Raw genomic sequence first — 17,944 nt, forward strand, 5'->3', positions numbered from 1 at the left:
TAGTTGATTGGGACACCTGAAGCCAATCAGGGGCTGGCTGAAACTAGTTAAAAGCCTCTCAGTCAGTCAGGTGGGTGTGCATGTCAGGAGCTGTGGGAAGAAGTTGCATGGTTGGAGAGGCTGAGTAGTACACACCATATCAGGCATAAGGAAGGAGGCTCTGAGGTAAGGGTGAAGTGGAGCTTGAGGATGTGAGGGCTGCTGTGGGGGAAGTAGCCCAGGGAATTGTACATGTCATGTTTCTAAAAGGTTAGCTACCATAGCTGATACTATTAGGGTCCCTGGGCTGGAGCCCAGAGTAGAGGGTGGGCCCGGGCTCCCCCCCACACCTTTTCCTCTGATTGATCACTGAGACTGGAAGACAACAGAGACTGTGCAAGGAAGGATAACTTCTCCTCACCTCCCTCGCTGGCGAATGATAAAAATGGCTCAGTAGACTGTGACCCTTGTCTCTAGAGAAAGAAGGGTTACGTGAAGGGTCACAGTGAGCCTCTGAGGCTAGCGAAATCCGCCAGGAAACGCGGGACCCACGGAGGCAAGGACCGAGCTTTGTCACAACTGGTGTAAGCAGTGGGATTTCGTTCACAGCATGGCGGAAGAAAGAGGTTTAAAAAAATGCACTGGGGTTTTGGATTTTTTGTTTTGTTTTGGTTGTTTGCTTCGTACCACAATGGAGGAGGTAGTAAGAGCTCTGCTACAAGCCATGTCAGCCCAGCAGGAGGCCACCCGGGTTCAGGCAATGGCACAACAGGAGTCTATGTGGCTACAGCAGGAAACCAATCAATTATTGATGAGCCAGGCGACCCAAGATGGTGCTCTCTTGAGAGAGGTGTGGACCAGCTGAAGATCCTCACCACCCAGGCCCAGGGTCCGACGGGACGCAACCCCTGAGGGCCACTGGTTGTCTGCCAAAGATGACATCAAGAGATGACGTAGAGGCATATTTCTTCTCATTCGAAGGACTGCTCAGCGTGAGGCGTGGCCCCAGGAGCAGTGGGCCAGAATCCTCGCCCCTTTTTTGTGTGGAGAGGCCCAGAAGGCCTACTTTGACTTGCCTGCCACAGATGCCACTGACTATACCCATCTGAAGGCAGAGATCCTAGCACAAGCAGGTGTAATGGCAGCGGTAAGGGCCCAGAGGTTCCATGAGTGGAAATACCAGGAGAACAAACCCCCGAGGTCCCAGCTATTCGACCTCATACACCTCTCACGGAAGTGGTTACAGCCCGAGGTGTGCAGGCTGGAGGAGATTTTGGAAACCCTGGTCACAGACCATTACATGCAGGGACTGCCACCAGATCTCCGCAAATGGGTAGGCCAGAATGATCCGTCAACGTACGACGAGATGATGACACTGATAGAAAGACGGATGACAGCCAGGGGACTGACCTGACTACCCAAGGAAGGCCTCTTTCGAAGCAAGCTCCCGACCCCAACCCTGGAAGGTTGGGCAGCCAAACCCTTGGGGAGTCCTAGGTGGAAGAAGGGGGGGGGCGAAAACCAGCGGGGATCCCCAGAAGGAAGGGATTGGCCTGAGTGGGGGGAGCACCGGGACTAAACCCCCTAACCCCTGGGCTCCACCCACTCAGGATAGGGGAATGATTAAAAGCAATTATAGATGTTATGCATATGGGGAGTGAGGACACATAGCAGTACAGTGTCCCAGCACCGAGGAGCCTATGCAATGTAACTTGGGGGATTGGGAGGTCCCATGCTCCCTTATCCACCTCGTGGGGGTCGCATTAGCCCCGCATAATTACACCAGGCCAGTGAGGATAAATGGAGCAGAGACTACAGCGCTTGTGGACTCTGGGAGTGCAATCACCCTCATATCGGGTAAGCTGGTAAAAAATAGTCAGCTGCTACAAGCCAAATGTGTAGCAGTGACGTGCGTGCATGGGGCCGTGAGCCATTACCCCAGCATCCCAGTGGAGATAGAGGTTCAGGGAAACCCCATTGAGGTGACCGTGAGCGTAGTTCCTAAACTCCCATATCCTGTAGTCATTGGGAGGGATTATCCAGGGTTTGATGATTTACTCCCCCCGGGAGAGACTGGAGGGAGGTGGGGATCCTGAGGACAGCGACTCGTCACCGGGGGAATGTCAACCCCCGATGTTCGCTAAGATTTCTCAGGATCTGTTCTCAGCCCCCCAGAAGACAAAAAAAAGAGAGGAAGGCTGCGAAGGCCTTGTGAACCCAGATCCTGACCCAGGGCCAGAAGACCTCCCTAGTAGGCAGATGGACGCGAGCAGCCAACAGAGAAACTTCCACCACAGAAGGTGAGCCAGAAGCTGCCCCCAGCCATGACGGCGGCGAGCCATTGGAAGAAGCAGAAGCTGGCCCTTGGGAGCTTGGGCAGGTTAGTCCCGGGAGAGAGACTTTTGGGCAGGACCAGGCGGAGGACCCCAGATATGATAACGCCAGGAAAGAGATGGCTGAGATTGATGGGATACCCATGAACGGGAAGGTCCGGGGTCCCGGACCTTACTTATAGTGAAGAAAGATCTCCTGTACCGCGTGGTGCAAATGCAGGAGCAAGAGATACAACAACTTCTGGTGCCACGAAAACATCAAAAAGCCATATTGAGTCTCACCCACAGTCACCTGTTTGGAGGACACCTGGGGTAGAGAAAACCCAGGCACGGATCCTGCAGAGGTTCTTCTGGCCAGGAGTACATGAAGGTGTCCGGCGATACTGCACCTCTTGTCCAGAGTGTCAGTTACATAGCCCTCGCCCACACTTGCGGGCTCCTTTGATATCTCTTCCAATAATAGAGGTTCCTTTTGAACGGATAGCCATGGATCTGGTAGGGCCCCTAGAGAAGACAGCTTGGGCCACCAACATGTGCTTGTTGTACTGGACTATGCAACCTGGTACCCAGAAGCTGTTCCCCTGCACAACACAGCTTCCAAGGCAATAGCTAAGGAGCTAGTACAGATCTTTGCCCAGGTTGGGCTACCCAAGGAGATATTGACTGATCAAGGGACACCTTTCATGTTCAAGTTGATGAAAGATCTTTGTTCATTGCTCCATGTACAAGTCCTACGGACCTCTGTATACCACCCAAAAACAGATGGCCTTGTGGAAAGGTTCAATAGGACCCTCAAGGCCATGATCAGGAAAGTGGTGAGCCGGGATGGGAAAGATTGGGATACCCTATTGCCTTACCTCATGTTCGCCATCTGGGAGGTTCTGCAAGCCTCCACGGGTTTCTCTCCATTTGATCTACTATATGGGCGCCACTCTCGGGGCATATTGGATATAGCCAGAGAAGCCTGGGAAGAGGAGCCAAATCCCGGAAGGAACATAGTTGAGCATGTACTGCAGATGAGAGATCGGATAGTCCGACTTACGCCCATTGTATGGGAACACTTGGAGAGAGCACAGGAGACCCAACAAACCCATTATAACCACCAAGCGAAGCTTCGACGGTTCCAACCAGGGGATCGGGTGATGGTATTGGTGCCCACAGCAGAAAGTAAACTGTTGGCCCAGTGGCAGGGACCCTACAAAATAATTGAAGCCGTGGGAGAGGTGAACTATAAGGTGCGGCAGCCAGGCCGCTGGAAATCGGAGCAAATTTACCACATCAATCTTCTAAAACCTTGGCACGATCGAGAGACATGCTTAGTCATGCAGGAGACCCTTCCCCAGGAGGATAACTTACATGAGCAAGTGAGGATGTCATCCGACTTGACGCCGATCCAAAAGATCGAGGCAGCCAACATGATTAATTGCAATTGAGATGTGTTCTCTACAAAACCAGGGCAGACGACTGAGACCTATCACCATATCCGCACGATCCCCGGAGCCAAGGTAACATTGAGACCCTACCGAATCCCAGCAGCCAAAAGAGAGGAAATCAAGGCCGAAGTAAAGAAAATGTTAGAATTAGGGGTTATTGAAGAATGTTATAGTCAGTGGTCCAGTCCAAATGTTCTAGTGCCTAAACCTGACGGTACCATGAGATTCTGTAATGGCTTTCGCTGAATGAATGAAATATCCCAGTTTGATGCATACCTCATACCACGCATCAATGAATTGGTTGACTGACTGGGTAGTGCCCGATTCTTGACTACACTGGATCTGCCAAAAGGGTACTGGCAGATTCCTCTGACCAAAGAAGCTAAAGAAAAGACAGCATTCTCCACCCTGGATGGGCTATTCCAGTACACCGTCCTCCCTTTTGGGCTACATGGTTTCCCAGCCACATTCCAGCGCCTCATGGATAAGCTGCTGCGCCCCCATACTAGTTATGCAGCTGCATACCTAGATGATGTCATCATCCATACGCCAGACTGGGGAACCCACTTGGAGAAAGTTGAGGCAGTACTGCGCACGTTAAGGCGGGCTGGCCTCACTGCTAATCGCGCTAAATGCGCCATAGGGCTAGGAGAGGCTAGGTACCTGGGATATATTGTGGGAAGGGGCATAGTGAAGCCCCAAACGAATAAGCTAGAGGCAATTCAAAACTGGCCCCTGCCGACCCGAAAGAAGCAGCTCCTGTGCGTTCCTAGGCGTGGTAGGCTATTACCGACGGTTTATTCCCCGCTTCGCCACTAGGGCAATTCCCCTAACGGACCTGGTGAAGGTCTGAAGTCCAGACATGGTAAAGTGGACCGACGCAGCAGAGGGGGCATTTACAGACCTTTGGACAGCCCTCTGTAATGACCCCATACTCATAGCCCCGGACTTTAACCGGGAATTTGTTTTACAAAGACGCTTCTGAGGTGGAGTTGGGAGCAGTTCTTTCGCAAATGGTGGGAGAAGAGGAACATCCAATCCTCTACCTAAGCAGAAAACTTCTCCCAAGAGAACAGAAATATGCAGTAGTCGAGAGAGAATGCCTTGGTGTCACATGGGCTATGGAGACGCTGCGTTATTACCTCTTAGGCTGGCTATTTACTCTTGTGACTGACCATGCACCCCTCCAGTGGATGCAGCAGAATAAGGAAAAGAATGCAGAGGTCACAGGTGGTTCTTATCCCTCCAACCATTCCAGTTCCGCATACGGCACAGGGCTGGATGCCACCATGGCAACGCTGATGGTCTGTCATGAGCATACTGCCTGGCGTCCCAAGTTGCCCAACTCTATGGTGTTGAGCAGAGGTGGGGGATATGTGACAGGGCAAGGCCAGATGGCTATGGAAGAGTAGTGAGAGATAGATATATTAGCTCCAGGCTAAACAAATCCCTGGTACCAGGATAAGTGAAATGGCAGCTGCTCCAAGTCAATTAAGACACCTGGGGCCAATTAAGAACTCTCCAGAAGGCAAGGAGAAGGCTATGTTGATTGGGACACCTGATGCCAATCAGGGGCTGGCTGAAACTCGTTAAAAGCCTCCCAGTTAGTCAGGTGGGTGTGCATGTCAGGAACTGTGGGAAGAAGCTGCGCGGTTGGAGAGGCTGAGTAGTACACACCATATCAGGCATAAGGAAGGAGGCCCTGAGGTAAGGGTGAAGTGGAGCTTGAGGATGTGAGGGCTGCTGTGGGGGAAGTAGCCCAGGGAATTGTACATGTCATGTTTCTAAAAGGTTAGCTACCATAGCTGATACTATTAGGGTCCCTGGGCTGGAGCCCAGAGTAGAGGGTGGGCCCGGGCTCCCCCCCACACCTTTTCCTCTGATTAATCACTGAGACTGGAAGACAACAGAGACTGTGCAAGGAAGGATAACTTCTCCTCACCTCCCTCGCTGGCGAATGATAAAAATGGCTCAGTAGACTGTGACCCTTGTCTCTAGAGAAAGAAGGGTTACGTGAAGGGTCACAGTGAGCCTCTGAGGCTAGCAAAATCCGCCAGGAAACGCGGGACCCACGGAGGCAAGGACCGAGCTTTGTCACAACTGGTGTAAGCAGTGGGATTTCGTTCACAGCATGGCGGAAAAAAGAGGTTTAAAAAAAAAGTGCACTGGGGATTTGGATTTTTGTTTTGTTTTTTGTTTGTTTGCTTTGTACCACAATGGAGGAGGTGGTAAGAGCTCTGATACAAGCCACGGCAGCCCTGCAGGAGGCCACCCGAGTTAAGGCAATGGCACAACAGGAGTCTATGTGGCTACAGCAGGAAACCAATCAATTATTGATGAGCCAGGCGACCCAAGATGGTGCTCTCTTGAGAGAGGTGTGGACCAGCTGAAGATCCTCACCACCCAGGCCCAGGGGTCCGACGGGACGCAACCCCTGAGGGCCACTGGTTGTCTGCCAAAGATGACATCAAGAGATGACGTAGAGGCATATTTCTTCTCATTCGAAAGGACTGCTCAGCGTGAGGCGTGGCCCCAGGAGCAGTGGGCCAGAATCCTCGCCCCTTTTTTGTGTGGAGAGGCCCAGAAGGCCTACTTTGACTTGCCTGCCACAGATGCCACTGACTATACCCATCTGAAGGCAGAGATCCTAGCACAAGCAGGTGTAATGGCAGCGGTAAGGGCCCAGAGGTTCCATGAGTGGAAATACCAGGAGAACAAACCCCCGAGGTCCCAGCTATTCGACCTCATACACCTCTCACGGAAGTGGTTACAGCCCGAGGTGTGCAGGCTGGAGGAGATTTTGGAAACCCTGGTCACAGACCATTACATGCAGGGACTGCCACCAGATCTCCGCAAATGGGTAGGCCAGAATGATCCGTCAACGTACGACGAGATGATGACACTGATAGAAAGACGGATGACAGCCAGGGGACTGACCTGACTACCCAAGGAAGGCCTCTTTCGAAGCAAGCTCCCGACCCCAACCCTGGAAGGTTGGGCAGCCAAACCCTTGGGGAGTCCTAGGTGGAAGAAGGGGGGGGGGCGAAAACCAGCGGGGATCCCCAGAAGGAAGGGATTGGCCTGAGTGGGGGGAGCACCGGGACTAAACCCCCTAACCCCTGGGCTCCACCCACTCAGGATAGGGGAATGATTAAAAGCAATTATAGATGTTATGCATATGGGGAGTGAGGACACATAGCAGTACAGTGTCCCAGCACCGAGGAGCCTATGCAATGTAACTTGGGGGATTGGGAGGTCCCATGCTCCCTTATCCACCTCGTGGGGGTCGCATTAGCCCCGCATAATTACACCAGGCCAGTGAGGATAAATGGAGCAGAGACTACAGCGCTTGTGGACTCTGGGAGTGCAATCACCCTCATATCGGGTAAGCTGGTAAAAAATAGTCAGCTGCTACAAGCCAAATGTGTAGCAGTGACGTGCGTGCATGGGGCCGTGAGCCATTACCCCAGCATCCCAGTGGAGATAGAGGTTCAGGGAAACCCCATTGAGGTGACCGTGAGCGTAGTTCCTAAACTCCCATATCCTGTAGTCATTGGGAGGGATTATCCAGGGTTTGATGATTTACTCCCCCCGGGAGAGACTGGAGGGAGGTGGGGATCCTGAGGACAGCGACTCGTCACCGGGGGAATGTCAACCCCCGATGTTCGCTAAGATTTCTCAGGATCTGTTCTCAGCCCCCCAGAAGACAAAAAAAAGAGAGGAAGGCTGCGAAGGCCTTGTGAACCCAGATCCTGACCCAGGGCCAGAAGACCTCCCTAGTAGGCAGATGGACGCGAGCAGCCAACAGAGAAACTTCCACCACAGAAGGTGAGCCAGAAGCTGCCCCCAGCCATGACGGCGGCGAGCCATTGGAAGAAGCAGAAGCTGGCCCTTGGGAGCTTGGGCAGGTTAGTCCCGGGAGAGAGACTTTTGGGCAGGACCAGGCGGAGGACCCCAGATATGATAACGCCAGGAAAGAGATGGCTGAGATTGATGGGATACCCATGAACGGGAAGGTCCGGGGTCCCGGACCTTACTTTATAGTGAAGAAAGATCTCCTGTACCGCGTGGTGCAAATGCAGGAGCAAGAGATACAACAACTTCTGGTGCCACGAAAACATCAAAAAGCCATATTGAGTCTCACCCACAGTCACCTGTTTGGAGGACACCTGGGGTAGAGAAAACCCAGGCACGGATCCTGCAGAGGTTCTTCTGGCCAGGAGTACATGAAGGTGTCCGGCGATACTGCACCTCTTGTCCAGAGTGTCAGTTACATAGCCCTCGCCCACACTTGCGGGCTCCTTTGATATCTCTTCCAATAATAGAGGTTCCTTTTGAACGGATAGCCATGGATCTGGTAGGGCCCCTAGAGAAGACAGCTTGGGGCCACCAACATGTGCTTGTTGTACTGGACTATGCAACCTGGTACCCAGAAGCTGTTCCCCTGCACAACACAGCTTCCAAGGCAATAGCTAAGGAGCTAGTACAGATCTTTGCCCAGGTTGGGCTACCCAAGGAGATATTGACTGATCAAGGGACACCTTTCATGTTCAAGTTGATGAAAGATCTTTGTTCATTGCTCCATGTACAAGTCCTACGGACCTCTGTATACCACCCAAAAACAGATGGCCTTGTGGAAAGGTTCAATAGGACCCTCAAGGCCATGATCAGGAAAGTGGTGAGCCGGGATGGGAAAGATTGGGATACCCTATTGCCTTACCTCATGTTCGCCATCTGGGAGGTTCTGCAAGCCTCCACGGGTTTCTCTCCATTTGATCTACTATATGGGCGCCACTCTCGGGGCATATTGGATATAGCCAGAGAAGCCTGGGAAGAGGAGCCAAATCCCGGAAGGAACATAGTTGAGCATGTACTGCAGATGAGAGATCGGATAGTCCGACTTACGCCCATTGTATGGGAACACTTGGAGAGAGCACAGGAGACCCAACAAACCCATTATAACCACCAAGCGAAGCTTCGACGGTTCCAACCAGGGGATCGGGTGATGGTATTGGTGCCCACAGCAGAAAGTAAACTGTTGGCCCAGTGGCAGGGACCCTACAAAATAATTGAAGCCGTGGGAGAGGTGAACTATAAGGTGCGGCAGCCAGGCCGCTGGAAATCGGAGCAAATTTACCACATCAATCTTCTAAAACCTTGGCACGATCGAGAGACATGCTTAGTCATGCAGGAGACCCTTCCCCAGGAGGATAACTTACATGAGCAAGTGAGGATGTCATCCGACTTGACGCCGATCCAAAAGATCGAGGCAGCCAACATGATTAATTGCAATTGAGATGTGTTCTCTACAAAACCAGGGCAGACGACTGAGACCTATCACCATATCCGCACGATCCCCGGAGCCAAGGTAACATTGAGACCCTACCGAATCCCAGCAGCCAAAAGAGAGGAAATCAAGGCCGAAGTAAAGAAAATGTTAGAATTAGGGGTTATTGAAGAATGTTATAGTCAGTGGTCCAGTCCAAATGTTCTAGTGCCTAAACCTGACGGTACCATGAGATTCTGTAATGGCTTTCGCTGAATGAATGAAATATCCCAGTTTGATGCATACCTCATACCACGCATCAATGAATTGGTTGACTGACTGGGTAGTGCCCGATTCTTGACTACACTGGATCTGCCAAAAGGGTACTGGCAGATTCCTCTGACCAAAGAAGCTAAAGAAAAGACAGCATTCTCCACCCTGGATGGGCTATTCCAGTACACCGTCCTCCCTTTTGGGCTACATGGTTTCCCAGCCACATTCCAGCGCCTCATGGATAAGCTGCTGCGCCCCCATACTAGTTATGCAGCTGCATACCTAGATGATGTCATCATCCATACGCCAGACTGGGGAACCCACTTGGAGAAAGTTGAGGCAGTACTGCGCACGTTAAGGCGGGCTGGCCTCACTGCTAATCGCGCTAAATGCGCCATAGGGCTAGGAGAGGCTAGGTACCTGGGATATATTGTGGGAAGGGGCATAGTGAAGCCCCAAACGAATAAGCTAGAGGCAATTCAAAACTGGCCCCTGCCGACCCGAAAGAAGCAGCTCCTGTGCGTTCCTAGGCGTGGTAGGCTATTACCGACGGTTTATTCCCCGCTTCGCCACTAGGGCAATTCCCCTAACGGACCTGGTGAAGGTCTGAAGTCCAGACATGGTAAAGTGGACCGACGCAGCAGAGGGGGCATTTACAGACCTTTGGACAGCCCTCTGTAATGACCCCATACTCATAGCCCCGGACTTTAACCGGGAATTTGTTTTACAAAGACGCTTCTGAGGTGGAGTTGGGAGCAGTTCTTTCGCAAATGGTGGGAGAAGAGGAACATCCAATCCTCTACCTAAGCAGAAAACTTCTCCCAAGAGAACAGAAATATGCAGTAGTCGAGAGAGAATGCCTTGGTGTCACATGGGCTATGGAGACGCTGCGTTATTACCTCTTAGGCTGGCTATTTACTCTTGTGACTGACCATGCACCCCTCCAGTGGATGCAGCAGAATAAGGAAAAGAATGCAGAGGTCACAGGTGGTTCTTATCCCTCCAACCATTCCAGTTCCGCATACGGCACAGGGCTGGATGCCACCATGGCAACGCTGATGGTCTGTCATGAGCATACTGCCTGGCGTCCCAAGTTGCCCAACTCTATGGTGTTGAGCAGAGGCGGGGGATATGTGACAGGGCAAGGCCAGATGGCTATGGAAGAGTAGTGAGAGATAGATATATTAGCTCCAGGCTAAACAAATCCCTGGTACCAGGATAAGTGAAATGGCAGCTGCTCCAAGTCAATTAAGACACCTGGGGCCAATTAAGAACTCTCCAGAAGGCAAGGAGAAGGCTATGTTGATTGGGACACCTGATGCCAATCAGGGGCTGGCTGAAACTCGTTAAAAGCCTCCCAGTTAGTCAGGTGGGTGTGCATGTCAGGAACTGTGGGAAGAAGCTGCGCGGTTGGAGAGGCTGAGTAGTACACACCATATCAGGCATAAGGAAGGAGGCCCTGAGGTAAGGGTGAAGTGGAGCTTGAGGATGTGAGGGCTGCTGTGGGGGAAGTAGCCCAGGGAATTGTACATGTCATGTTTCTAAAAGGTTAGCTACCATAGCTGATACTATTAGGGTCCCTGGGCTGGAGCCCAGAGTAGAGGGTGGGCCCGGGCTCCCCCCCACACCTTTTCCTCTGATTAATCACTGAGACTGGAAGACAACAGAGACTGTGCAAGGAAGGATAACTTCTCCTCACCTCCCTCGCTGGCGAATGATAAAAATGGCTCAGTAGACTGTGACCCTTGTCTCTAGAGAAAGAAGGGTTACGTGAAGGGTCACAGTGAGCCTCTGAGGCTAGCAAAATCCGCCAGGAAACGCGGGACCCACGGAGGCAAGGACCGAGCTTTGTCACAACTGGTGTAAGCAGTGGGATTTCGTTCACAGCATGGCGGAAAAAAGAGGTTTAAAAAAAAAGTGCACTGGGGATTTGGATTTTTGTTTTGTTTTTTGTTTGTTTGCTTTGTACCACAATGGAGGAGGTGGTAAGAGCTCTGATACAAGCCACGGCAGCCCTGCAGGAGGCCACCCGAGTTAAGGCAATGGCACAACAGGAGTCTATGTGGCTACAGCAGGAAACCAATCAATTATTGATGAGCCAGGCGACCCAAGATGGTGCTCTCTTGAGAGAGGTGTGGACCAGCTGAAGATCCTCACCACCCAGGCCCAGGGGTCCGACGGGACGCAACCCCTGAGGGCCACTGGTTGTCTGCCAAAGATGACATCAAGAGATGACGTAGAGGCATATTTCTTCTCATTCGAAAGGACTGCTCAGCGTGAGGCGTGGCCCCAGGAGCAGTGGGCCAGAATCCTCGCCCCTTTTTTGTGTGGAGAGGCCCAGAAGGCCTACTTTGACTTGCCTGCCACAGATGCCACTGACTATACCCATCTGAAGGCAGAGATCCTAGCACAAGCAGGTGTAATGGCAGCGGTAAGGGCCCAGAGGTTCCATGAGTGGAAATACCAGGAGAACAAACCCCCGAGGTCCCAGCTATTCGACCTCATACACCTCTCACGGAAGTGGTTACAGCCCGAGGTGTGCAGGCTGGAGGAGATTTTGGAAACCCTGGTCACAGACCATTACATGCAGGGACTGCCACCAGATCTCCGCAAATGGGTAGGCCAGAATGATCCGTCAACGTACGACGAGATGATGACACTGATAGAAAGACGGATGACAGCCAGGGGACTGACCTGACTACCCAAGGAAGGCCTCTTTCGAAGCAAGCTCCCGACCCCAACCCTGGAAGGTTGGGCAGCCAAACCCTTGGGGAGTCCTAGGTGGAAGAAGGGGGGGGGGCGAAAACCAGCGGGGATCCCCAGAAGGAAGGGATTGGCCTGAGTGGGGGGAGCACCGGGACTAAACCCCCTAACCCCTGGGCTCCACCCACTCAGGATAGGGGAATGATTAAAAGCAATTATAGATGTTATGCATATGGGGAGTGAGGACACATAGCAGTACAGTGTCCCAGCACCGAGGAGCCTATGCAATGTAACTTGGGGGATTGGGAGGTCCCATGCTCCCTTATCCACCTCGTGGGGGTCGCATTAGCCCCGCATAATTACACCAGGCCAGTGAGGATAAATGGAGCAGAGACTACAGCGCTTGTGGACTCTGGGAGTGCAATCACCCTCATATCGGGTAAGCTGGTAAAAAATAGTCAGCTGCTACAAGCCAAATGTGTAGCAGTGACGTGCGTGCATGGGGCCGTGAGCCATTACCCCAGCATCCCAGTGGAGATAGAGGTTCAGGGAAACCCCATTGAGGTGACCGTGAGCGTAGTTCCTAAACTCCCATATCCTGTAGTCATTGGGAGGGATTATCCAGGGTTTGATGATTTACTCCCCCCGGGAGAGACTGGAGGGAGGTGGGGATCCTGAGGACAGCGACTCGTCACCGGGGGAATGTCAACCCCCGATGTTCGCTAAGATTTCTCAGGATCTGTTCTCAGCCCCCCAGAAGACAAAAAAAAGAGAGGAAGGCTGCGAAGGCCTTGTGAACCCAGATCCTGACCCAGGGCCAGAAGACCTCCCTAGTAGGCAGATGGACGCGAGCAGCCAACAGAGAAACTTCCACCACAGAAGGTGAGCCAGAAGCTGCCCCCAGCCATGACGGCGGCGAGCCATTGGAAGAAGCAGAAGCTGGCCCTTGGGAGCTTGGGCAGGTTAGTCCCGGGAGAGAGACTTTTGGGCAGGACCAGGCGGAGGACCCCAGATATGATAACGCCAGGAAAGAGATGGCTGAGATTGATGGGATACCCATGAACGGGAAGGTCCGGGGTCCCGGACCTTACTTTATAGTGAAGAAAGATCTCCTGTACCGCGTGGTGCAAATGCAGGAGCAAGAGATACAACAACTTCTGGTGCCACGAAAACATCAAAAAGCCATATTGAGTCTCACCCACAGTCACCTGTTTGGAGGACACCTGGGGTAGAGAAAACCCAGGCACGGATCCTGCAGAGGTTCTTCTGGCCAGGAGTACATGAAGGTGTCCGGCGATACTGCACCTTTTGTCCGGAGTGTCAGTTACACAGCCCTCGCCCACACTTGCGGGCTCCTTTGAAACCTCTTCCAATAATAGAGGTTCCTTTTGAATGGATAGCCATGGATCTGATAGGGCCCCTAGAGAAGACAGCTGGGGGCCACCAACATGTACTTGTTGTACTGGACTATGCAACCCAGTACCCGGAAGCTGTTCCCCTGTACAACACAGCTTCCAAGGCAATAGCTAAGGAGCTAGTACAGATCTTTGCCCAGGTTGGGCTACCCAAGGAGATATTGACTGATCAAGGGACACCTTTCATGTTCAAGTTGATGAAAGATCTTTGTTCATTGCTCCATGTACAAGTCCTACGGACCTCTGTATACCACCCAAAAACAGATGGCCTTGTGGAAAGGTTCAATAGGACCCTCAAGGCCATGATCAGGAAAGTGGTGAGCCGGGATGGGAAAGATTGGGATACCCTATTGCCTTACCTCATGTTCGCCATCTGGGAGGTTCTGCAAGCCTCCACGGGTTTCTCTCCATTTGATCTACTATATGGGCGCCACTCTCGGGGCATATTGGATATAGCCAGAGAAGCCTGGGAAGAGGAGCCAAATCCCGGAAGGAACATAGTTGAGCATGTACTGCAGATGAGAGATCGGATAGTCCGACTTACGCCCATTGTATGGGAACACTTGGAGAGAGCACAGGAGACCCAACAAACCCATTATAACCACCAAGCGAAGCTTCGACGGTTCCAACCAGGGGATCGGGTGATGGTATTGGTGCCCACAGCAGAAAGTAAACTGTTGGCCCAGTGGCAGGGACCCTACAAAATAATTGAAGCCGTGGGAGAGGTGAACTATAAGGTGCGGCAGCCAGGCCGCTGGAAATCGGAGCAAATTTACCACATCAATCTTCTAAAACCTTGGCACGATCGAGAGACATGCTTAGTCATGCAGGAGACCCTTCCCCAGGAGGATAACTTACATGAGCAAGTGAGGATGTCATCCGACTTGACGCCGATCCAAAAGATCGAGGCAGCCAACATGATTAATTGCAATTGAGATGTGTTCTCTACAAAACCAGGGCAGACGACTGAGACCTATCACCATATCCGCACGATCCCCGGAGCCAAGGTAACATTGAGACCCTACCGAATCCCAGCAGCCAAAAGAGAGGAAATCAAGGCCGAAGTAAAGAAAATGTTAGAATTAGGGGTTATTGAAGAATGTTATAGTCAGTGGTCCAGTCCAAATGTTCTAGTGCCTAAACCTGACGGTACCATGAGATTCTGTAATGGCTTTCGCTGAATGAATGAAATATCCCAGTTTGATGCATACCTCATACCACGCATCAATGAATTGGTTGACTGACTGGGTAGTGCCCGATTCTTGACTACACTGGATCTGCCAAAAGGGTACTGGCAGATTCCTCTGACCAAAGAAGCTAAAGAAAAGACAGCATTCTCCACCCTGGATGGGCTATTCCAGTACACCGTCCTCCCTTTTGGGCTACATGGTTTCCCAGCCACATTCCAGCGCCTCATGGATAAGCTGCTGCGCCCCCATACTAGTTATGCAGCTGCATACCTAGATGATGTCATCATCCATACGCCAGACTGGGGAACCCACTTGGAGAAAGTTGAGGCAGTACTGCGCACGTTAAGGCGGGCTGGCCTCACTGCTAATCGCGCTAAATGCGCCATAGGGCTAGGAGAGGCTAGGTACCTGGGATATATTGTGGGAAGGGGCATAGTGAAGCCCCAAACGAATAAGCTAGAGGCAATTCAAAACTGGCCCCTGCCGACCCGAAAGAAGCAGCTCCTGTGCGTTCCTAGGCGTGGTAGGCTATTACCGACGGTTTATTCCCCGCTTCGCCACTAGGGCAATTCCCCTAACGGACCTGGTGAAGGTCTGAAGTCCAGACATGGTAAAGTGGACCGACGCAGCAGAGGGGGCATTTACAGACCTTTGGACAGCCCTCTGTAATGACCCCATACTCATAGCCCCGGACTTTAACCGGGAATTTGTTTTACAAAGACGCTTCTGAGGTGGAGTTGGGAGCAGTTCTTTCGCAAATGGTGGGAGAAGAGGAACATCCAATCCTCTACCTAAGCAGAAAACTTCTCCCAAGAGAACAGAAATATGCAGTAGTCGAGAGAGAATGCCTTGGTGTCACATGGGCTATGGAGACGCTGCGTTATTACCTCTTAGGCTGGCTATTTACTCTTGTGACTGACCATGCACCCCTCCAGTGGATGCAGCAGAATAAGGAAAAGAATGCAGAGGTCACAGGTGGTTCTTATCCCTCCAACCATTCCAGTTCCGCATACGGCACAGGGCTGGATGCCACCATGGCAACGCTGATGGTCTGTCATGAGCATACTGCCTGGCGTCCCAAGTTGCCCAACTCTATGGTGTTGAGCAGAGGCGGGGGATATGTGACAGGGCAAGGCCAGATGGCTATGGAAGAGTAGTGAGAGATAGATATATTAGCTCCAGGCTAAACAAATCCCTGGTACCAGGATAAGTGAAATGGCAGCTGCTCCAAGTCAATTAAGACACCTGGGGCCAATTAAGAACTCTCCAGAAGGCAAGGAGAAGGCTATGTTGATTGGGACACCTGATGCCAATCAGGGGCTGGCTGAAACTCGTTAAAAGCCTCCCAGTTAGTCAGGTGGGTGTGCATGTCAGGAACTGTGGGAAGAAGCTGCGCGGTTGGAGAGGCTGAGTAGTACACACCATATCAGGCATAAGGAAGGAGGCCCTGAGGTAAGGGTGAAGTGGAGCTTGAGGATGTGAGGGCTGCTGTGGGGGAAGTAGCCCAGGGAATTGTACATGTCATGTTTCTAAAAGGTCAGCTACCATAGCTGATACTATTAGGGTCCCTGGGCTGGAGCCCAGAGTAGAGGGTGGGCCCGGGCTCTCCCCCCACCTTTTCCCCTGATTGATCACTGAGACTGGAAGACAACAGAGACTGTGCAAGGAAGGATAACTTCTCCTCACCTTCCTCGCTGGCTTATGATGAAAATGGCTCAGTAGACTGTGACCCTTGTATCTAGAGAAAGAAGGGTTACATGAAGGGTCACAGTGAGCCTCTGAGGCTAGCGAAATCCGCCAGGCAACGTGGGACCCAGAGAGGGAAAGACAGAGCTTTGTCCCAACTGGTAAAGCTAGGATCACTGAATTGATTGTAACAGTAAAACATTAAAGTGTGGATCAGGCCTAGGTCAGTTTCTTTATTAAATACTCTATCATAAGGACATATTCCTGCACATGTTCATGTTTAACCAGCTTGGAGATATTTTAATGATTCGTGATATTCAGGTCAAATCTCAGACTTGATTTTTGTTACTTAAAACATCTGTTGCACCTCATCATTGTGACTGTGCTAAACAAATTAAACACACACAACTTCAGACAGGCACAAGAAATCACAGTTCTCTAGGTTCTTCCAGGGCCTAACTGGTGTTCCTTCAGTCTCATCATCTGCACAACAACTTCTGTGCCTACACCTGTGTTTGGGACTTCTTAACTCTCCGTATTCATCAGCCTCCTCAGAACAGAATTCTGCAGAAAGTCCTGTTGGTGATGAACACCACCTACTGAAATGTCTTTTTAAAAAAAAATCACTGAGCACACAAAGGGTTGACCTACTTGTATCATGTATGTATTGTTTGAGTCTGATTTACACTGTCAGCTTGGCGGTGCATGGCCATGTCTCTTTTCAATACAGGATGAACCCCACCATGTCAGTGCTCAGTAAATTAATGCCATCTACCCCCGATACAGATACTTAAAACTAGAAGGCATATTAAGCCACCCCTCCCCACAAGACTCCGGTGTATCACAGAAGGGAGTGAAATACACTGTAGAGGGCCCTCTGCTGAAAAGTCTCTGCACCTTCTCCCATGCACAAAAACTGCGAGAGCATGTCACCAAAACATTGGGAAATGTACACTTTCAGTGATGTTACATCCCCTGCAGCCTCCACTGGCATTATGTCTGTGGTTTCCCAGCTGTAAACGGAAGGTGCCCTATACTGGTACTCTTCAGGGTAATGGTGGAAATGCCACTTGCTCTGGGTACAAATATTCCTATTAGCAGAGTGTGTAACTTGCACCCCTTTGTGCTAAAGGGTGTGTGTGTGAAGCTGAAAGCGAGTCTGATTTCTAGAGTGGCAGCATATGTCTCTAGCGTTAGTCTTTCCTATTCTTGGTATAGCCTGATACAATGCTTGCTTGCTGTTTTCCAACTGCTACTGCATCCTGAATGCTGCATAGGTCACTAAGCTGATTTGACACTTGGGTCTCTGCCATGTGCTTAACATTAATGGCAAAATCCTGACTCGAGTAGGCATTATCTATTTTATAGGTGTGCACTTGGGAACAGAGATGGACTTGCTGGAGAGCAGAGGATAGAACCAGGGAGTCCTAGTACCTAGTTTTCTGCCTCTGAATCCTTGATCATGCTCCCCTTTCAGTTTATGCCTGTCCTTAGCCAGAACACTTTTGTATTAGTGTTTTATAATGCGGTTGAGAAGGAAGCTCTGAGAGCCACTCTCAGGGTTATGAATGAAATGCCTATCCATCTGCTCTTTATAGTAGTGCCTCCTGCTCTCAGTGACTTCCATGTAACAAATATATTTATTTACTGATACTGTTTTCTCTCT

General features: G+C 51.3%; 1 protein-coding gene across 2 annotated transcripts in view; it reads left to right on the forward strand.

Annotated features, from left to right (window-relative positions):
* LAS1L (LAS1 like ribosome biogenesis factor) overlaps positions 1–17,944 on the forward strand; it is an 84,125-nt gene that overhangs the window by 31,079 nt on the left and 35,102 nt on the right. The window lies entirely within an intron of this gene.

Source organism: Dermochelys coriacea, chromosome 9, assembly GCF_009764565.3.
Source record: "Dermochelys coriacea isolate rDerCor1 chromosome 9, rDerCor1.pri.v4, whole genome shotgun sequence".
NCBI classification, from domain to species: domain Eukaryota; kingdom Metazoa; phylum Chordata; order Testudines; family Dermochelyidae; genus Dermochelys; species Dermochelys coriacea.